Raw genomic sequence first — 8,454 nt, 5'->3', positions numbered from 1 at the left:
CATTGAAATCTCTAAAAAAACTTAATTTAAAAACAAAGAGAGTATAATTTTATATCTAGATGAAGACGTGCGTTGCACGTGCACATTTACTAGTCTCTACTACCTAAAAAGAACGCAACGTTCCGTTTCCCCTCTTACGTTGGTCCGACGCCAGATTTTCGCTCGTCGCTCGTGGCTCCTCGATCGTCTGCACATGGGCCAAAGGCCAAAGCCCAGCCCGAGCGAGCCAGCCTACGCGCACAAGCACACGCACTCCCCTCCTTCTATAGTACATGTGCGAGGTGAAAGGGAAGCGACTGATTTTTCCCGTCGATCCGCCGGCGCCGCCGCTGGTTTCCCTCCCCTCCGCCGGCCGCTTCGGCGGCGGGAGGGTGGGGAAACCTCGGATCCGCGCGTCCGGTGTGTAAATAGCTTGTTTTGCCTGATCGTCGTCAGTGCTATGGGGGTGGCGGCGGCGGCGACATGTTTCGTCCCACAGCTTTCCCCATGGCGATGCTCTCCTCCGGTGTGGCGTCGTCGAGCTCGTGGGTGGTGGTGGTTGGCCGGCCGGGGGTCGGCTGCCTGTCCGACGTGCTCCTGGTGGTGGCGGCTTACGGTGAGGTCGCCGTTGCCGAAGGATTTTTGGTCGCTCGTTCCTTCTCCGTCCAATAAATCTTTGCTTGTTGTTGATTTGTTGGGGATTGAGCGGCGTGTATCTCCTGCTGATCTACGGATCGAGCGGTGTCTCGGCCTTCCCCTCCGATGGTGGCGCCGTCGGATGGAGAAGTGATTTTGGTCCTCACGGATCTGTAGATCCCGCGAGTTATTGGATTCTCAGGCAGGGCGGTGTGGCGGCTTCGCCGTCCTGGCGATGTGAGTATCTATCTCCCCCTCCTCTTTGTTGTTGCGCCGGCGAAGTATCCATCGGTGGCGTGGAGGTGGGGTCCTGGAGTGTAGGAGGTGTTTGGTTGAGCTGCAGGTTTGATTCCCTCTCAAGAGATGCTGGTCGTCTTCTTCCTCTCCGGTTCCGTCCGTAGAGTGTCGTTCTCTCGGAGTATGCTGATGCCGTGGTTGGCTCTTGGTGTCGCCGCCGATATGCGTTCATCGACTTGAGATCCCGCCCGGCGTCGGGTGGCTCATGCGGCTTCAAAACCTTTATGGCGGGGGTTCCTGTACCCCTGAGGCGGCCTGTGGGCATGGCGTCTTCTCCAGCTTCGGTGAGCTCCGGCGATGGCGACGTGGTCTGCGCGTGTTCAGGCGATGAGTGTTTCGGTGGCCGGCTGTGCTTTTCTGTTGTATTTTCTTTCTGTTCAGAGGGTGTCTGTGTAATATTGTGCTATGAATAGAGCAGCTCTTTGTCTCAAAAAAAGCACACACACTCCTTCCTCCTCATGGCCTCAAATGGGCGACGCTAGGGTTTCGCCCAGCCCCAGCCTCGGCCGCCGCTCGACCTCGGCGACCGCCGCTCCTTGGCTCCGCGGCCGCCGCTAGACATCCACGGTCGTGCCTTGACCTCCTTGGCTCCTCTGCCGCCACTCGACCTCCTTAGCTCCTCGGTCGCCGCTCGACCTCCACCACCACGCTTCGCCAACACTTGCTTCCCCGTATCCGGCCCTTCATTGATATGGACTCGTGCTCCTCAGCCCTCATGGTGTTGTGCTACACGCGTGCTCCGCGGCCCCTCCTCCACGGTGTCATACAGAAAGGACGAGGGCGAGTCCTGGTTACTGACGTGTGTGGGTGTGGATGTGGGTAAGATTTTCATTGATTTCTTCTCCGTTGGAAATTGTCCAACCATTATTGATTTGACGTTTCAATTTTTCTTGTTGTTTTCACTGAATGAATTACAGGAACACACCTATCATATGCCCTAGCAGTGCAAGCCTGAACACATGTCATATGTTGGAGTAGATGCAAGTATATGAATGATGAATGGGTGCTGCCTTAAATCATCAGCACATTAGTGGTGCCCGATCAAAGTCAAACGCTCGCCCTGGACAACCCCGTTCGCCAAAGTGGTTACGCCGAGCTGTAGTTGCTGGGCGCCCATCTAGCCGCTCTGCTGGGTGTGGCGTCACTCCTGTCCCCGGCAACATGTACTTCTCTACCAGACAAATTAACTTAGATTGGGTTGCTGCAAGAGTTTTTATTGTTGATTTCGAATGTTTTTTAAGGAGAAAGGTTAGTAAATGATGTTGTTTTCTACAATGCAAATTCAGTCGTCGGCTTTGCTATTGAGTGCCAAGGTGTAGATTCAGAACTGCGGGGTTCAACATAGAGGGCTTCACTACAATATTTTCGCCATGCGGTTGATGGTTGTGAACGGCCTAAATAACACGGCCAATGAGTGGACGTTTCGTCGAATATTTTTGATCTATGCAACACTGGATCAATTACACATCCATCCACCCAACTTCAGTTTTGATATATTTGATGCATAATGCACAATGAATCTTACTTATGTTGAAAAACTTAGACATATAAGAATGTCTGCAATCAAACCACGTACCACACATTTTAGAAGGTTTATTTTTCTACATTTCTATTTTTCTCTACATTTGTACTAGCTATGTATCAATAAGTATTTCTACATTTTTTATTTGATGCCAAATTTTAAGGAACGCTAATCTGATGTACTTTTACAGTAATCAGCATGTTGACTTGGCGCTTGCCCGTTCGCAATATACCTACGTATTGTCGAAGGGTTGGATGATTGTAAACCGGATGTACCATTAACGACAATGGTGTGGATGGATTGGGGAGACAAAGAATACGGGAGGACAAAGAAGTAGGATGATTTAAAGGTTAAAAAAATCAACAATGCTATTTGATGTGCAGGAGGATCCTAAACAAAACACGATTAATGTGAAACCAATTGGATATTCAGGCCCCCGGTGCAACGCACGGGCAATTACCTAATTTTATAAACGATTGTAAGGTCCAGGTTTTCCCCCGTAATAAAAAAAATTAAATCTCCACGACCACGAACGGCCGTGTCGCCTCGTTAAAAAACCCTTCTCGAGGCGGTTTCCCGTATGTGCGCGTCAGTTCAGTTCCCAAGGCTTTGAATGCTTTTGCGGTGGCGACGTGTTAATGGCGGAAATGCGCAGTCACAACCATCGGTGGGGAGGCCAGGCGATGTGGTGATGATATATAGTCGTTCTCGTTGGCCCGTCGCCTCGCCTTCCTCTCCCCCCACCAACTGGCCTTGGGGAGGGCTTCACTTGCGCTCGGAGAAGCCATCGGCGCCACTGACCACGGCACGCCGCCGAGCGGTGTGATCACTCGATCGGGCCTCCAGCACGGCGACCGGAGGCAACGAGCAGTGGTACGTATGCTGAATCCTTGGGTTATTTGTCCAATCATTCCCGCCTGGTTGTTGTTCATCTTGCTCATCCGCTGTCCACCACCTAGGCAGCCTGGGCGCGGGACAACTGCTCGACAGAATGGCCAAGAGGCTGTCCAACGAGGAAGCAGCTGTGGCTGGCTGCGAGGACCGCCTAAGCACGCTCCCGGAAGATGTAATCCTGCGGCTGCTATCGTTCCTGCCCTCACGGCAAGCCGTGCGGACGTGCGTGCTCGCCACCCGCTGGCGCACGCTCTGGAAGTCTGTGCCGGCCCTTCGTATCGATGAAACTGAGAGTGAGACCTATGGGACTGGCGATGACCTGAACCATTTTATCAATAGCCTTCTTCGCAACCGACCAAGCACCTCTCCATGAATGTGAGTTCCTTATATACCATGGCTTCGGTACCAAGGAGTCTCCCCAAGACTTTGAGTTGTGGCTCCGTTATGCCATATCGTGCAAAGTGAGGGTTCTCCGGTTTGAAATCTTATCTCGTGATGATTATTTGACGACATCAGCTGGGACTCTCATCTCCCAGCACTTGACGAGGTTATTTCTTTATTTTGTTGGGGTTGAGGATTTCTCTCTAGATGTTTTGAGCTGTCAGTCACTTGAAGTGTTAGAGATGGAACTATGTATAATCAGCATCCGGACTATCTTCCCAAAATCGTTACGCCATCTGAGAATCAGACTTACAGATGTTTATCCCAAGGATACCCGGCCTCTTATTTCTGCACCAGGTCTGATTACCTTGGAGCTAGCCAACTGTACGTATTGGACTCCGTTGCCTAAGAACCTGCCATCATTGGTAACGGCATTTATCAACATTGGCTCTGGCGGCATGGAATCTTGTCAAAATAGTTTGAGTGGGGACTGTGGTTATGTGTCGTGTGAGAAGTGCTATGGTATGGATGACGAGTGTGTGTTTCTCGAAGGTTTGTCGGGTGCAACAAATTTACAGCTGATAAGTCCGTGCTCTATGGTATGCTTACACATTTGTTTTGTGGATATGCTTGCTATTTTTGCTAATTCCTTTTGTTGTTTGCTATTTACCATTGCATCAGTGTATCAGTCAATGGAAGCATATTAAACTGGTTTGTGATGTGCATTGCATGTGTCTCACCAGTTCACTATCTTTAATTTATATATATATTTATAATGTTATCTTCAGCATTCACCATAGTGTGTGTCATTTTGTATCAAAAGAAGAATACCCAGATGGCACCTGAAGTTAAAAGACAACAAACCCAAAACCCCAAAATGACTAGCAAAAAGAGATAAACTAGGGGAAACCCTGTGCTAAGCCAATGAAAACAAAAAAAAGGCAAAAAAGAAGTAAGGCAGAAGAGGTTTGCAAGGCTAGCTAGCCCTTGGCTCCAGAGGCCTGGCATGCAGGGGCAGCCATCATGTTTCTATGAAGACACCCCCTATACTTGGTTTGCCAGAAAGGCAATATGCATATAGTTTATAAGGCTACTTGGTACTTGCATTCTAGTACTCAAAAGCATATGGTTTGGTTAATTTGGGAGCCATGTCAATTTGTGCAACACTTAATGGTGAGGCTTCATTATGCTCCTGATGAGTGCAAACGATTGGTTTCGTCCAAAGTATGAAACGTTGTATCTGGCTTTTCTTGGTTTGTTAACAAATACAATGTCTAGAAAGTGTGTTATAATACCGCGGAACTATAAATTGTAAACTACACGGATGATTATACCTTGTTAATTATTATTAATTGACTGTCCTAGATGCTCATATGTACAGGATAAACTGTCAAATTTCAAAATAAAAAATTACAAGATAATTGACAGTGACACTCCTTCTATGTTGTTTTTGTTCTCTCCTACTTATCAATGAGAAGACACAATCTTTGCGTGTTCGCAATAAAATTAAAAATTCTGAACCTTTGGTATAATGTAGTGTGGTAGCATTGTTGGTAAAGTTGAAACCTGCGGTGTGATGCTTGCATTCAGCTCCAGCTCTCTTTTAAGTATTCACTTTGTCTTGTACAGGCCCTATCTTCAGCAAGCTAAAAACATTGTTGCTTGGTGACTGGTGTATGACTGCTAACTTCAGTGGTCTAGTTTACTTCCTCCAGCATTCACCTATTCTTGAGAGGTTTACGCTTCAACTAGGTTTTTCCTCTAAGGTATAAATTTTTCTATCTATGATGTCGTTGTTAAGTATATATGTTGTGCTTGTCTTGTACAGGCCCAGGCCCATAGTCTAGAGTGAAGTATGCTGTGTTTGTCTTGTACAGGCCCAGGCCCATAGTCTAGAGTGAGGCCCAGGCCCATGTAACCTTGTATATCTCTCTCTCCTCCTCAATACAGAAAACTGTTCGGTCATTCTCTCTTCCTCATGTTTTCTAACATGGTATCAGACCAGGACCAAACCCTAGTCCCTCTTCCAGCCGCCACCCATGAAATCGCCGCCGGTGAGGTGATTCAGGCGGATCTGTCTGGTGAGGAGACATCCACATCGCTGCCCCATCCCATCTTCGTCATCAACCTGTAGGAGCTCCTCTCCAGCAGCTCCTTTGTGTGTCCTCACAGCTACTCTGTGAGAATACTTCCCCTGCTCTCCAGCAGCCATCTCCAGCAAGCTCTTGGTGCCTTCCCTGCTCTACAGCAAGCTCCAGGCGTTCCCCCTCCTATCTAGCAAGATCCAGCAAGATCCTCCTTCTATCCAGTGAGATCCAGCAAGCAGCAGCCAGCCTAGTGGGTTGCTGCTCCTGTTTGTGGCTGTCTGCTGCTCATCTCTTGTTGCTGCCTGCAGCTGCTATCAAATTGGGTGTTTCCAGCTGCTGGCCGCTCACCACTATGGCAAGAAATGATTTCGGATTTGGTTCTTTGATCATAGATATCAAGCTTGATGGTTCAAACTACAGGGAATGGGCATTTTCTGCCCGGACTGTCTTGAGGACGGCTGGTTTTGTTTCTCATCTGACAGATGATCCACCTAGTCCAAATGATGATGCAGCAAGGAAGTCTTGGCAAAAGATCGATGATCGTGTGATGGGAGTTTTAATTCTGGGTGTTGAACCCTCACTCCGAATGAGTCTTGAGCATCACACTTCAGCTAAAGAGATATGGAAGTACTTTGAGCAGCGCTACCTTCAGCCCAGCAGTGCACTTCATTTCTCCTTGTTGCAGAATTTACACAACACTCGGTAGCCAGAAGACATGTCCATAGAAGAGTACTATGGAGCTTTCACTCGCATCACTGGGCAGCTAGGTTCCATGGTTCCAAAGGGTAATTCTGGTTGTGAGTCATGTGCAGCGAAGGAAAAGTACGACCATCAGACTCTCATGTTTCAGTTTGTGATGGGTCTCAAGCCAGACTTTGAGAACATTCGCACTCAATTGCTTGGTCGTACGACTCCTCCCACCTTGACAGAGGCACTTGCTAGCTTGATCGCTGAGGAGACTCATCTCCGTTCTCTTGGGACTACTTCTGCGTAGACTCTACACACTAGTGTTCTGGCTTTTCCTCAGCGGCCAGGTGCCTCCAAGGCCACATCTTTAGATGTCGTCTGCTCATTCTGCAAGAAGGCAGGACACCATAGAGATGGTTGTTTCAAGCTTCATCCAGAGCTGTTAGCTGAGTTTCAGGCTAGACGGGCCCTCAATCAGCAGCGTCGTGCACCCCAGGCTCCTTATCAGCAGCAAGCGAGGGGTGCTTCTGCATCTGTTCTCTCTCAGCCCGCCGTTGCTGCAACCCAGCCTTGGGTTTTGGATTCTGGAGCTTCTTTCCATGTGACCTCTGATCGCTCTCAGCTTGTGTCTTGCCAGCCAGTGCGGGATGGTGCCTCTGTTCAGACTGCTGATGGTACACCTTGTTCTATTACTCATCAGGGTTCTCTTTGCACATCCAAGTTTTTTGTTTCTGCCATCTCCTTTGCTCTAGAGCTGTCCATGAATCTTATGTCTGTTGGCCAGCTTGCTGATATGAACTACTTTGTTGGTTTTGATGACTCATTTTGTTATGTGCAGGACCGTCAGAGCAAGAGGGTCATTGGAACTGGCCATCGCTGTAGAGGATCCACATCCCTCTACATCCTTGACACCTTACACCTTCCTTCAGCTTCCACCACATCCGCGTTCCGGATGGTTGCATCAACATCAAGATCCACTTCGTCGTTTTCTTTTGCCCAGTGGCACCATCGCTTAGGTCACTTGTGTGGTTCTCGTTTATCTACCCTTGTTTGACAAGGTGTTTTGGGTCATGTTTCCATAGATGCTGGTTTTCATTGTAAGGGTTGTAAGCTAGGGAAACAAATACAGCTTCCATACTCTTCCAGCACTACTCATTCTAGTCATCCTTTTGATTTAGTGCACTCTGATGTATGGGGTCCTTCCCCCTTTGTTTCAAAAGGTGGCCACAAACATTATGTCATATTTGTTGATGATCACTCTCGACATACTTGGGTCTATTTTATGAAGCATCGTTCTGAGTTGTTTTCTATATATAAGGCTTTTGTACATATGGTCCATACTCAGTTTTCCAGTGCTGTTCGTGTTTTTCGTTCTGACTCCGGGGGGGGGGAGTATCTATCTACTGCTTTTCGCGAGTTTCTCTCATCTGAGGGTACTCTCCCTCAGCTTTCATGCCCTGGTGCCCATGCTTAGAATGGCGTTGCTGAGCGTAAGCATCGCCATATTGTTGAGACAGCTTGTACCCTTCTAATTTCTTCCTTTGTCCCCACTCATTTTTGGGGTGAAGCTATCTCAACTGCTGTTTATCTTATCAATCTCCAACCTTCTACCCGCCTTGAGGGCAAGTGTCCTGGTGAGGTTTTGTTTGGTTCTCCTCCCACGTATGACCACCTCCGTGTCTTTGGTTGTACTTGTTATGTTCTTTTAGCACCTCGTGAGCGTACCAAGTTGACTGCTCAGTCTGCTGAGTGTGTCTTCCTTGGATATAGTCTTGAACATAAGGGCTACCGTTGCTATGATTCTTCTGCTCGCCGCATTCGCTTTTCTCGTGATGTATCTTTTGTTGAGGATCAACCCTTCTTCTATTCCCCTTCCACTAAACCATCATCCTCAACTTCTTTAGAGTCTACCTCATTTCTTTCACTTCCACCTATCTTTTTAGATGAGTCCATAGCTGAACAACCTTCCTC

The 8,454-nt window shown here is 48.2% G+C and overlaps 2 long non-coding RNA genes across 2 annotated transcripts; both read left to right on the top strand.

Moving 5' to 3' along the window:
- Positions 1–205: 205 nt before the first annotated feature.
- LOC123072299 (uncharacterized) lies at positions 206–2,193 on the top strand. Its single transcript, XR_006434987.1, has 2 exons — positions 206–1,731; positions 1,830–2,193. It is a non-coding gene; the product is annotated as an uncharacterized lncRNA (long non-coding RNA).
- A 4,624-nt stretch (positions 2,194–6,817) lies between these two features.
- On the top strand, positions 6,818–7,793 carry LOC123066445 (uncharacterized). Its single transcript, XR_006431342.1, has 2 exons — positions 6,818–7,157; positions 7,322–7,793. It is a non-coding gene; the product is annotated as an uncharacterized lncRNA (long non-coding RNA).
- Positions 7,794–8,454: the final 661 nt, after the last annotated feature.

The sequence above is a fragment of the Triticum aestivum genome, chromosome 3B (assembly GCF_018294505.1).
Source record: "Triticum aestivum cultivar Chinese Spring chromosome 3B, IWGSC CS RefSeq v2.1, whole genome shotgun sequence".
NCBI classification, from domain to species: domain Eukaryota; kingdom Viridiplantae; phylum Streptophyta; class Magnoliopsida; order Poales; family Poaceae; genus Triticum; species Triticum aestivum.
This window is presented reverse-complemented; position numbering and strand designations above follow the sequence as displayed.